General features: G+C 48.2%; 1 pseudogene; it reads right to left on the bottom strand.

Annotated features, from left to right (window-relative positions):
- Positions 1–6,256: 6,256 nt before the first annotated feature.
- On the bottom strand, positions 6,257–10,705 carry LOC136476770 (calcium-transporting ATPase 2, plasma membrane-type-like; annotated as a pseudogene).
- Between the last annotated feature and the right edge of the window lie 3,300 nt (positions 10,706–14,005).

Below are 14,005 nucleotides of genomic sequence, written 5' to 3'. Positions count from 1 at the left end.
GCGGTTGCTGCGGGAGAGAAAATGGTAGAGGCAAGCAGGGAGAGAGAAAAGAGCAAGCAACGGCTCGACAACACGGCGCGACGCGGGTAAAGCGGATGATTCATTCCGAGCGGGGACGCACCACTGTCATCTAGCGGTCAGGACTGTAGTGAGGTGTCTTGTCGCCCCAGGAGCCGGAACCGATGGCCACTACGCGAAGACTGCTAAGCGGCACGGATGCACGATGGGGTAGATGGATTCAGCGGCGAGGAACACGCCACGACCACCAATGGCGATATCGCAGCGGCCATGCGTATTGATGGCACTCGACTCGGCGGCACGGCGAGGAGACGAACGCGGTAGCGGTAGCGGAACAGCCAGCCGAGAAGCAACGTCGGCAGTCCGGCCACAGAGGCTAGGCGTGCACACTGACGTCCCTGAGTGTATTGTATACGTGTGTGGCGTGCGTGTGTTTTGCCATTTTCTTTATTTTTCTTTTACCAAAACATATAAATAATTATGTAATTACAAATATGTCATTATTTCTTTATCACTAATATCCCTACACACATGCATATATTTATTGTATGTTTAAATGTATACTTGTCTATAGAGATATACTCGGGAAGAAATAAGTTTGTACACTACTTTAATTAATATAGCAACATGCTTATCAAAACAAAATACGTGAGTGTGTATATATATATATATATATATATATATATATATATATATATATATATATATATATATATATATTGATTTACTATTCAGACAATAGCAACATCTGAGCACAAGAAAAATTTCAACAAAGCTCGAATTTAATTTAGATTCAAAAGCTATATATATATAACGTTCTATTTAATAATGTATTTTATTTCATTCTATTTTTGAGTTCTCTTCTACTCTAATCTTGCTCTAATTTATTATTAATAAGTTAATAATTACATATTTAGTGCTAAGGAGCTCATGTAATACTGGAGGTGTTACATGCATATGACCTAGAAGGTCAATATACGTAATGGATAGGTTGATTGTCAATTATACAATAATTGGTGAGCATTAGCCCCTCAAGAATTGTTATGGCTAGACTATGGGTTACGTCAGTAACTACATATGTTAAGTCTAGAAGGCTGCATATGTATTTGTTGAAACGAGAACATGTAGAGCAATAGTTTATAATCCACCAGAAGTTGTGGACTCAACAAGAAGTTGAAGATACTCCTCCTGTAGTAGGAAATACACACAATATTCGTATTAATAAAGTCCGAACTCATTGCATACAAAGATTATAATAGACCCTCCTAATAAAGTGCATAATATTTCCCAAATAAATCATCACTAAAGCATACATATACACCACTAGAAGTTGGTGAATGGGGAATTTTAGTATGCTATTAAATATCTTGGCATTAGAGGGAGATGAATGCCCATTTTATGGAATGCCTTGATATTTATAAATCAAAACGCACAAATCCAAACTAAACTAGTTGTTTGGTTAGACTCCTCTATTCTATAGTATGGAGTTATGCCAGATAGCTATTTATATTGATGAGGAGCAACCAGATTGGTTAAAGTCTAAATGAATGCTTTTACCTAAAGTAGATGTGGATATACCCGGGATTAATTTTGTATCCACGTGACTAATTGGCATTTTGATCAAATTATATGGGACGCCTGTAAATAAGATCTATTGGCCTAAGTCAAAAGCATATGCTCATGAAGCAATCTCACATTATGTGTGATAAAACTCCTCTCTTACTCCTATAGAGAAATCACCCTGGGAGATGAAAATCCTAGCAATGCGAGCGTACTATAAAGCTAGGAAAACGGAACAACAGTAGATCTATCGTTTTGGGAAATAACGAAGATCGTTATTAAGTCGAAAAAATATGTGTCGACACTTGTTTGCCTCTATAATTGCTAAATGAATCTCTTTGTGAGAATCTAGATCCAGAACAAAGTCCATGCCAAGAGTGCTTGAAGCTCTTATATCGGATCAAATGAAACATGCAATTGAGGCTGAATCAAAAATCGCTAAGTGAATATCTTGAACCTAATGTTCGGATAATTATGGGTCATCGTTGAATAATGGGTGGTGAAAAGCGATGGTTCAAAAGATCCTAGTAGAGACCAGTTCCGACATAAGTTTTACAAAAAAAATGTTCCGCTATATAATGAATCTAGCTAATGGCATGAATTAAAATATGTAGTTATGGGATTCTAAAAATCCATGAAAAGCAACATCGGAATCTCATACCAATATTGTCTTCTATGAGTAGATAACAACTCCCTGAAGGATCTTCCTTGAAGGAATATATGGTTATAAGTCTAAATGCACCAAAAATAAGTGAATTCCTTGGAAGAAATAAAGACCCACATAAGACCCGAGAGATAAGAATGAAAAGAGGAACCGAAAGGAACAAAGGTATACCATATAAGCACATGCGCATTTTCATGAGCTTTTACTATGAGTGTATATATACTTGTGATATAATGTGTTCTTCACCTGAAGTTTTGGAGTTGAAGTATCCTCTGTAAACCGATATGATATATTTGGTGTTACTAGCAATACTTTCCCCGTCATACTAGAAATACAGACTTGTGATATCTTACTATGTATTAAAGATTCTCGACTTGAAGAATCGGTAATCAATCCCAGAAGGAGTCACGACTATTATGAATCGTGAAAATTATAATGATATAAAGAATAATGATTATTAATCACATCTCGACGATGCGTGTCATTGCTGCTTTAAAGTGCACAAATATGCATTCTGATGTATACATGCTAGAATATAATAAATTCCTCTGCATTATTCTCTATCTCAATGTTCTTGAAGAATAGCGAGACAAATGCCATAAGACTGAATATTGTGGAAATCTTGTAATCTCACTTGCACTATCCATGTCTATGTTTATTTCCAAATAATGGTTAATGTCATTGGAATGAATGACTTCAATAGATGTTATCACCATGGGGAGTATTTACAAGATATTGATTGTCATTCACGAGACTTTGAAAGTCTCAAACGATACCTAGAATGTGTTATCCTAATTGTGACTTCCTAACCTCTATTGAAGGCTCTATCGTGACACCATTTATGAAAGTGGGTCTATTGTTTATGTGCACTTCATATTTTTACTTCACGAGTTCCAAAAGTAGGATAAGGTTAAGATTATGAAATGATCCTTGTAATGTATGTGATATACTTGTTAAGTCTCTATGTGCATATTCTTCGTGTAGAAAGCGTTTTTGGCATAGTGGGACAATGTTGCAAGGTTCCGGGGGAGAACTTCCCTAGAATATTAACCCTCTATCAGAATTCTAGAGAATTCAAAATGATATGATCTAGAAGGTCACAATTTGTCCTGAAGACATATGTTGTACTCTTTTTTCCTTGATGAGTTTTTTATGAAATTTCTCATGCAAGGTTTTTAATGAGGCAACAATGTGCAAATGCATTAAGCGATAATAATGTACTCTTTCTCCATATTTTCCCCCTTGGGTTTTTTTTGGAGTTTTAATGGGGCAAGTATCTGTCATGGTATTCGCTCAAGGGGAAGCGTTAAGAATTCCTCAATTAGAGGATTGATGGGCTCATACCGTATATGCCATAATGGGCTCCTACCATGTAGGCCACGGTGGCTACCATATGTGCCCTGAAGACATCTATATAAAGGGACTACACGTACGCCTATACGAACTAAAGAAGAGATGACTCCCTCTCATATACTTGTGTCATGTGTGTTCTTCTATGTTGTTCTTGAGGATGGGAGAGGGAGAAGGAATCTATCTACGACTTCTACACGTCTTTTTCTTGGGATCAGGAATGGGAAAACGGATCTGACGATCTATGGATACGCCGATTCTCAACAAATCGGATCCACCTAAGGACTTGTTTAGCACATTTTAATAATCCATCCTGATTCACATGGGTCCAACTTATATGAATTGGGGTGCAACCAAAGTGTTCTTATAATAATCGACTTTGGGTCTGATTGTTTGAGATTATTGAGGCTGCTGCAGCTGCACGTCTTAGCTACAATAGAATACTATTGTTGAGCTGTAGCTGCAGCAGTCGTAGCCCAAATAAGCTACAGCGAGCCCAACCTTTGTATGAACTAAATAAAACCGACCGTACAAGGCATCGCCCGTGAGCACAACAGCGAGTAACAGCCTGACAGCGCACAGGCCCTAGGAGCTGTCTCCTTTGGCACGACCTCCGGCTTCTTGCGGCTCTTGTCGTGGAGCCATGCCAAATAGCCTTACGAAACATGTCTCCTTACAATGAGCCAGAGCCACAGAAACGTAGCTTGTCATGGACCCTCTTCAAAAACTTTGACACAAATAGCAACCGATAGTTCGGTTTTGTTTTTTCGGTTCTTAAAAATTTTGGTTTTTAAGGAAACCGTAGCCGATCGGTACATTTTAGAAACTAAAATCGACTGGTTTGTCTGTGGTTTTTTCCATTGTTTTTTCTGTTTAAACCGAGAATCCGAGTCTACCACCACCCTTGCAACTTCTTTTGTTCGTCTCATTGCCTCAAGTCGAGCCACCATCGCCCTTGCGCCTTCTAGCCATGTTGCACCGCCGCCTGCCCGTCTCCGTGCCTCCTAGCCGTGCCGTGCCGCCGCCGCCATGCCTCGCAATCGCGCCTCCACCACAGGCCCGTCCCATGGGGGAGGGCAGGCAGTGCGACGTCCGGGGGCCCATGGCACTAGGGGCCCATGAGTATACGTATATGTAGTACATGTATTTGGCTCCATACGGTCACGTCCAGTTCAGTCTGCGGCTCTGCGTGGCAACCCTTTCCTATTCGCGACTCCGCGTCAAAGCATGCGTGCTGTTGCGCCGCGGCGGCTGTTCCGGCGTTCCCAAATCCTGAAATCCCGATTTCCGTAATCTGGAATCCCGTGATCCCAGCAGGCGCCCACTAACCCAGCTGCGCTGCAGTCCCTTCATCTTTGTCCCCGACTCTCTGCGGTAAGTGATTATGGTTTCAGTTCATCAGTATTTATTGTTTGTTCGATCTGAAAACTTCAGTTTCTTTTTTACCTTGCAATCCAATACATACATGCATCAAGCGATAGTGCAGCGAATTGTTGATCTATTAGTTTAATTATTTAATTCATCAAGGAACTTATGGACATGCCAAAGGCAGCAGGCTGCCCATAATTTGTTTTAAATTTTAAGTCATTTTATGTTACTGTGATTTTACCGTTCTTTAAGCTTCTTGGATGTATTGTCGTTTTTTAATGAACTATATTTTGCGAGTTAACTCTTATTACCAGTAGTACTACATAGTTCAATCTCGTGATATTAAAATATTAGATTGTCTGAACTTCATTGTCTTTTGCCCAAGGACCCTAGAAATTATTGGGACGGCCATCCACCACTTCTGCTTGAGCATCTGCCTCATCTCCTCGCAGCCACCCTGCGCACCCTGCTCACGCTGCGCCACCGCCCCGGCACCTTGCTCCCCGCTCGGCGTTCACGGCGCCGCCGTGCCCTGGTCCCTGCCTCCCTCGGATGCTTGCTAGGATTTGGCTTGGGGGCATGGGGCGCGGGAGGATGGAGTGGGTGAGCTGGTCTGGGGTGGTGTGGTGGATGTGGGAGTTTGTGGGCCCGGGGGTGGTTGTGGGCCCAATGGGCTAGCGCCACTCTGAGCCTTGGTGGAAGCGGGAAGGAGGACAGGCGCACGGAGGTGTTCAATGTAGCGTTGTTTTCTTCCGTTGGATTGGTTTACGATTCAGTTTCACCGAACACTGAGATGACAACTAAAACTCCCAGAATCGAAAACTGAAGCTGAGTTGAAAACCGACAGTTTTGGATCAGTTTGGGTTCGGTTCGGGATCCGGTTTTCAGAGAAAATGTGCCCAACCCTAGACACAAATAATTATAAAACTGTCACTGACTCACTGGAGTAGTTTTTGCCAAACATTTTCCAAACCGTTCCACTCGACTAGATAAGATGCTCCAACTTCAAGAGAAACTAAATCCAAAGCCTTTTTACGAGTAGCTGGAGCTCTGCTAAACTAGCTCTAATTGGTGGTTAGAGATCGCTTAGCTTTTATTTGCTTACATATGTTTTAGCCTATTATCACAAGATAGGCTATATTTTAGTTCTAGGTTCTAAACAGCCTCGTGTTGATGGACACCCCTCAGTGCTTGCTTATATAGCATACTAATGTAGCAAGCAGCATGTTACAAGAGAAACAGCAGCATGCTTATGCTCTCCGACCCGTGGCACGAGATTACAGCACAATATCTCAAGAGGCAGGAACCCTTTGTAGAATAACAAATGAATAAAGCCTGTTCTGTTCTTTGTAAAAAGAAAAAAAAAACGGTGCTGCTGTAAACATTTCAAGCCAACAGTTACTACTTCCAAAGGAAGAAACATCTGGGGGGGGGGGGGGGGGGGGGGGGGGGGGCGGAGCGTGGGGAAAAACTGAAGCATCCAGAGCTACAAGATTCTACAACACTTTTCAGAATCGAGCCCATTGCCTTGGCAGTTGGCATTCGATTTCTAGAAGCCTAGATCATAAGCAAGGAAGATGTGCAGTGACTCACCTAGCTGCATGCATTACACAGGAAAACAAACATAGCTGTGATATGAGGGCAAGCAATATAATGGCCAAAACTGCCTGCCTGCCTGGCTTCAGTTCTGAATTCTGAGAGAGGCCTACTCCACCGGAACCATCTTCACCGCCACAGCGATAGGCATGCCTACGAATCCGATGGCGATGCAGGACATCCACTGCGTGAAGCTGAGAGGGGTCGTGTTGGCGAAGCTGCCGAGGCACTGTATGATTATGAACTGGAAGACGACGGTGCTGCCGAGGACCATGGCGAACACGTTGTTGTCTAGAATGCCTTGGTACACATTTATCCTCTCCATCTCTCTTGAGCTCACCTCATTGAAAACCTGCATGATCGAGAAGGAATTCAGTGCAGCTTCACATGATAAAATCTAGTAAAAAATTGTTTACGGTAGGTTGTTTGTTCAGTATTCACAAACATTTGAAATTCTCAGTAATCATACTTTGTCAGATTGCCATAAGTGCAAGAAGAACCTCCAAATTACCTGGCAGAATACAAAGCAGTTGAAGATGATTGTGTTCAGGACTAGATCAGAGTTGGCGCCCTCGATTCCAAAGAGCCATTTCCCTTGAGACTGCAGATACCAAATCACAAGGAACTGGTAGAAGGCCTGTCCCATGATGTTCCTCCACATGATGTTGCTGATGAAGTTTCCTTTCCTTCCAACAGGAGTTCTCTTCATGAGCTCATCGTTTGGAGGTTCTGTGGCCAGTGCCAGTGCTCCTAGTGTGTCCATGATCATGTTGACCCAGAGCAACTGCACAGCAGTCAGGGGAGCACTACCTGAATTGACAAGCAGAACCACAAGAATAAGCGATAGTGTTACGAAAGAAGCTAGCTAAGAAGTTTAAGATCTGTTACATCAGTACTATAAGAATGGCCAAATTTAGATCCTTTTTAGTATTAATACATCTGTTAAGGTGCAGATTCTGATGTTTGTATCATAGTTGGAATAGCATGTTGATGAGTATGCAGCAGTAGCTGATGCAATGCAACATAGCAATGGGCTTAGTGAAACAATACATAGTTTTATGGCGACAAATTGTTTTGGTGTTTCAGAGTCAGTCTATTTCAGTTGCAGATTGCAATCACCTATTCACCTTAGATGAATGCACCAATGTGAGATTTACCTATCAAGCAAGCTGAAGAGAAGTTCACAATGAGAGCAACGACATTGACTGTCAGCTGAAACTGTACAAACTTCTGAATGTTGATGTACACTGATCGACCCCATTTGGCAACAGTAACTATGGTGGAGAAGTTGTCATCGAGAATAATAACATCGGCACTCTCTTTTGCCACCTTCAAACATTAAAAAGGAAATGGTGAATGAGCTCATTCAACTAATAAAATTGCTAGTTAGATATTACATTGATGTCAAATAACAGCAGAGGAGAAAACATGCTGAACAAATATGACTACCAATTAGTACATTGTAAGTTTGATGTACACTTAATACTGATCATAGTCTTGTAAAAGTAATTCCAGTATCTAATTTAGTGAAAATGAAGTAAATAGTACCTCAGTGCCAGCAATGCCCATAGCAAGCCCAATATCGGCTTCATGTAGCGCAGGTGCATCATTTGTGCCATCGCCGGTCACCGCAACGACTTCATCAAATGTAGTTCGTAGATGCTTAACCAAGGTGTGCTTGTCAAGCGGCGAAGATCTTGCCATCACCTGAATCGCATCGTGAAACCAGACAAATGAACTCCAGAAATGTAGCTATGGAAGGTAATAAGTAGTTTATCTATCAACGTCAACCCACCTGTATTTTTGGTATCAGTTCTTGCAGTTCTTCTTCAGTCTTGACTCTGAAGTCCGGGCCTTCAATGGCGACGCCACCTTCAGTCAAAATGCCGCATTCCCGCGCAATCGCCTTGGCCGTGTTGATGTTGTCACCAGTAACCATCCTGACGGTGATGCCTGCAGACCTGCAGATCGCCACCGACTCCTTCACGCCGGGACGGACGGGGTCCTTGATCCCCACGACGCCGATGCACGTGTACCCGTCCATCGGAATCTGATCGTTCGCCGAGAACCCGTCGCCGACGTCGACGTAGGCGAGGCACAGCGTCCGGAGCGCCTCGTTGGCGAAGCTGTCGATGGTGGCCCTGAGGTGGTCCGCGGTGGCGCCGTCGAGGGCGACGACGTTGCCGTGCTCGTCCAGGTACCTGGTGCAGGACGCCAGGATGATCTCCGACGCGCCCTTGCAGTGCGCCCGCAGCGCGCCGCCGGGGAGCTGGATGACCACCCCCATCCTCTTCTTTGCCGAGTTGAAGGGCTCCACCTTGAGGAGCGTGCTCGCCTTGCGCACCGCCGAGAAGTCGCCGCAGAGGGAGAGCCCGAACTCCAGGATGGCGGCCTCGGTGGGCGTGCCCAGGATCTCGCGCTTGCCGTCCTGGTTGAGCACGACGTCGCCGCCGGTGTTGTTGAAGATGGACTGCAGGAGCATCGCCACGACGGACGCCGGCAGGTCGGAGGGCAGTGTCTTGGTCTCCGCGGAGCTGTTCACGTCCTTGATCTTGCCGCAGATGCAGGCCTTGACGACGGTCATGTGGTTGGTGGTGAGCGTGCCGGTCTTGTCGCTGCAGATGGTGGTGGCGGAGCCCATGGTTTCGCAGGCCGCGAGGTGCCGGACGAGCGCCTTGTCGTTCATCATCTTCTTCATGGCGAACGCGAGGCTGAGCGTCACGGCGAGAGGGAGGCCCTCGGGGACGGCCACGACAACGATGGTGACAGCGATGGCGAAGAACTCGAGCAGCTCCAGCGCGTCGTCGCCGGTCCAGCTGAAGTAGGAGCCGTCAGCGAGCTTGCGCCAGAAGAGGCCCTGAGTGAGCACCGCGAACGTGACGACGGCGAAGGCGAGCCCGATCTTGCCGATGATGGTGGCGACGCCGTTGAGCTTGACCTGCAGCGGCGTCTCGTCGTCGCCGCCCTCGCTGAGCGTGGCCATCAGCTTGCCCCACTGCGTCCGCATGCCGACGGTGGTGACGAGCATCTTGCACGCGCCGTCCTGCACCTTGGTCCCCGACAGCAGGAACGGATTCTCGGCGCTCACCGCGACGGGCTCGCTCTCGCCGGTGAGGCTGGACTCGTTGATGAGCAGGGAGAACCCGGACACGAAGAGCCCGTCCGCGGGCACCTGGTCGCCGATGGAGAGGTGGACGATGTCGCCGGCGAGCAGGTCGTAGATGGATAGCTTCTGGCGGTACCCGCTCCGCGTGACCTGCACGGTGATCTTCTTCTTCTCCTTGTCGAGGTCCTTGAACTGCAGCGACTGGCGGTAGTCGCTGGTGGCGGTGACGAAGACGACGAGCAGGATGCTGGCGACGATGCCGAGCCCGTCGTGCGCGCCGTGGGGCCACCCTTCGGTGGCGATGCCGACGAGGAGGGAGACGAGCGCGCAGGCAGGCGAGGATCATGAGCGTCATGTCCTGGAGCGCTTCCCACACGAAGACCCAGAAGCTGCGTTGCTCCGCCTCGGCGAATCGGTTGACGCCGAAGACCTCCCGCCGCGCCGCCATCAGCTTGTTGTTATCGGCGGCGAGGCCGTCGGACGCTGAGGTGGACAGCCTGGACACGAGGCCGTCGACGCCGCCGTGGGACTTGAGCTTCTTCACGTCGTGGCTCTCCACGATGGAGCTCAGCTCCTCGGCGCAGATGCCGAAGCCCGCCGCCTTGACGTCGGCGGGGACGGCGTAGTCGCCCTGCGGTGGGAGGCCGTGGATGAACTGGAGCGCGGCCTTGGAGACGAGCACGGCGACACGCAGCTTCTCCTGGTTGGACCGCTTCATGGCAGCGGCCTCGGAGCGCTTGCCCAGGTTGGCGGTGAAGCGGAACCGCCTGGTGGGGTTCTTGACGACGCCGACGACGCTCCGCCATCGCCCCAGCGCCTCGTCCGACGAGTGCTTCGCCTTCACGCCCCCGAAGTTCTCGTTCAGGTAGCTCTCCATCTTGTCCACCCTCCCTCGCTCAGGACTACTCAGGACATGCGCAAGTACGCCGATGGAGAGGAGAGGAGAGGAGAGGAGAGGACGAGGCGTGGTGGTTTGTTCAGGATCCGAACAAGACGGACGGCAGGAGAGTGAAGAGGGCAGCCCATCGACGGAGCGACTGCCACCTCCTCCTCCACTCTCGGAAATCTGCCGGAATTTGTGGCCTGCCACTACTCAAAACCACCCTGAAACGCCGGAGATATCGATGCAGTCTACAGGTGCGTACATTGTCACGGCAAAACAAGCCAAGAATGCAACATGAACATCCATGCCAAGAAACAAACAACAATCCTGGACGTGTCATGCATGCCACTGGCACGCACTCACGCCTGAATTCCTCTCCTCTCGATCCAGAGCTCTCCTTTCACGTCACGTCACGTCCTGCTTGGCTTGCCGTCACTACTCCACTCATCGTCGTCGTCGTCCGATGAGTGGCTTCTCGCCGGGATGATGAACACGTCGGACTCATCGGGGGACCTGAAGCTCACCCTCCGGGACACGCTGTGCAGGCTCCGGAGCGACGCCCGGCTGACGATGGACATGGACACGCTCTCGTTGACGACGTCCGGCGGGGAGTAACCACCGCCTCTCCCGGAGTGTGCTCCTTCCTCCTCGTCCGAGAACAAGTCGGCCAGGTTCACCGGGCACACCTTCGGGGAGCTGCGCCGCGACGGCGTCGCAGCAGCCTCCGTCTCCCACCTCGGCGGCGGGTACAGCATCTCCTCCAGGGTGACGTGCCTCGCCTCCGCCCCGGCCGCCGCCGCCAGGGGCAGCCTCTCGCTCTGCCTTGGGTCCTGCTGCAGGCAGCTCGGCACCATCCTGTCTAAGATCACCTTGAGATGGCAAGAGTAACAGCACTGTAAAAGGCACATTTTTTTTCTTCTTCTCTTTATTTATTATTACTCCTCTGATCTCCTCTAGAGCTTGGAGGTGGTGATCTGGGATGGTGATGAAAGAAAATTCACACCTGTTCTTGGTGTGGTGACATGTATATATGGATGTGGCCAAGAGAGCATGCATATACTCCATATGGATGGATGATGGATCAGCCTTGGAAACTAAGATGATTGTGCTGTATAAGGCCTTGTTTAGTTCGCGAAATTTGGATTTTGGGACTACTGTAGCACCTTCGTTTTTATTTGGCAAATAGTGTCCAAATATTGACTAATTAGGCTTAAAACGTTCGTCTCGCAATTTCCCACCAAACTGTGCAATTAGTTTTTCTTTTCGTCTACATTTAATGCTCCATGCACAGGCCGCAAACATTCGATGTGACAGGTACTGTAGCAACTTTTTGGATTTTGGGGTGGAACTAAACCAGGCCTAAATTTTGTTACGGCGTAACATCGGACAGGCCGTGGTGATTATAGCAAGGGTCAAAAAGGGACAAACATTGGACTTTGGAACTAGGCTAGTGTTCTTGTACTGGGGAATTACACAATGTTCTACGTCAGCAGCAGGGCCTTCCTTAATCCTTATCGCCATGAGCTCGTAGAAGGTGACCACAGCGTGTCCTGCAATACTGGCAGACCATTGCACCACCTGTGGGAAAGAGAAAGCTAGTTCCTAGTCATAATTTTGAAAAGTCTGCGAATGGCCCTGTTCGCTTCTCTTGTAATACGTTTTTTTTCAGTTTATATTTTTTTCAGCTGGAATAATATTTTTCTCTCACAACAAATCAGTCGGAACAGTGTTTCGGCTAGTTTTTCAGCGAAGCGAACGGGGCCAGTTTTGATAAAGAAGAAGAGGACAAAAATGTTAGATAATCTTTTGCATCCCTTGTGTGAATGCGCAGCAGGTGAAGGCGACGTCGTAAATGGCTCCTTGTTGTTGCGCTGTAGCGGCTGCAGGGGCAGGCGCTAAAGTTAGCCATGTTGTCACATCTAGTAACTGTAGGAGCATGACAGCTGTATAAGGACTAGATGGATAGAGTTGTATATATAGTTTGCCACTGCAACTCAGTAAAGAGAGTTCAGATTTGCTATCTCCTATACAGAGCTCCGGCCAACGCTGGTGTCTCTGCTGCGTGTGTATGCTTTGTTCTCCCTCCCTTCTTCTACCTCTAGCCATAGTGTGTGGTCGGACAACGTTCGTCGTGGTCGACCGTGCTCGGCAAGGCTGGTGAGTGATCGACTCACCTGAGCCGGTGATCCTATGTGAGCCAACAAGTGGTATCGGAGCCGTACAAACGCCGTCGCCGGAATAACCGCTGGCGATGATGCACGGTTCGAAGATGGACGACAGCAGTGGCACTGCTGTGGCTGCCCAGCCACGATAAGAGATCGTTGTTCGCACAGTGCAGAAGGTCAGCAGCACCAGTTGGCCGACGTTGACTCGCACCAACTATGACTAGTGGTCGGTGACCATGAAGGTCAAGCTCAGAGCCCGATGGCTCTGGAATGCTGTTGATAAGGGCACCGACAATAAAGAAGATGATATGTCAGCGTTGGAGGCTATCCTCGCTGCTGTACCAGCAGAGTACAGGGAGCCGTTGGGGGCGAAAAGCTCTGCTAAGGAGGCGTGGGAGGCTGTTGCGGCGATGCGCGTCGGTTTCGACCGCACAAAGAAGGCGACGGACTAGCTTCTGAAGCAGGAGTACGCCAACCTCAAGTTCAAAGAAGGTGAATCGGTGGAGGACTTCTCCCTCCGTCTATAGACGCTCATCAACAAGCTGAAGAGCCACGGCATCACCATTGATGAAAAGGAGGCGGTCTCCAAGTACCTCCACTCGATGCCGACAAAGTACATCCAGATCGCTCTCTCCATAGAGACGATGCTGGACTTATCCACCCTCACCATTGAGGATGTGACAGGCCATCTGCGGGCGGTGGATGAGCGCCTGGAGCTGGCGACAGCAACGAAGGACAGCGACAAGCTGCTACTGACAGAGGAGGAGTGGGCTGCTTAGAGGAACTCTAGAGTAGCCTCCTCCAGCCGCGGTGGCGATGGCAAGCGCCATGGCAAGGCTTCTTCAGAGAGGAAGAAGCAGGTTGACCCCAATGCCTACCGGTGCTGCTAGAAGACAGGCCATTGGGCACGGGAGTGCCCAAATCACAAGCAGGAGAAGAAGGCTAAGGCTCATCTAGCGCAAACCGATGATGATGATGAGGCCACTATCCTGATGGCGACATTCTGTGCACTGCACGATGTCGAGGCTGAGGAGAAGGGAGAGGTGACGACGGTTGAAGGACCTAGGAAGGCCCTGAAAGCTATCAACCTCGATGAACCATGTGCCCAAGTCCACCTCGGACGTGTGGGCGGTGAGCAGGAGCAGCGGTGGTATCTAGATTCTGGTGCCAGCAACCACATGATGGGCTCTTAGGCAGCCTTCTCCGAGCTCGACGATGATGTTACTGGTACGGTGAAGTTTTATGACGGTTCAAGGGTGGCAATCTGAGGGCATGGCACCATCATCTTCTGGTGC

This window comes from Miscanthus floridulus, chromosome 8 (assembly GCF_019320115.1).
Source record: "Miscanthus floridulus cultivar M001 chromosome 8, ASM1932011v1, whole genome shotgun sequence".
Lineage (NCBI taxonomy): Eukaryota > Viridiplantae > Streptophyta > Magnoliopsida > Poales > Poaceae > Miscanthus > Miscanthus floridulus.
The sequence above is the reverse complement of the archived record's forward strand: the minus strand, read 5'-3'. Positions and strand labels throughout refer to the sequence as shown.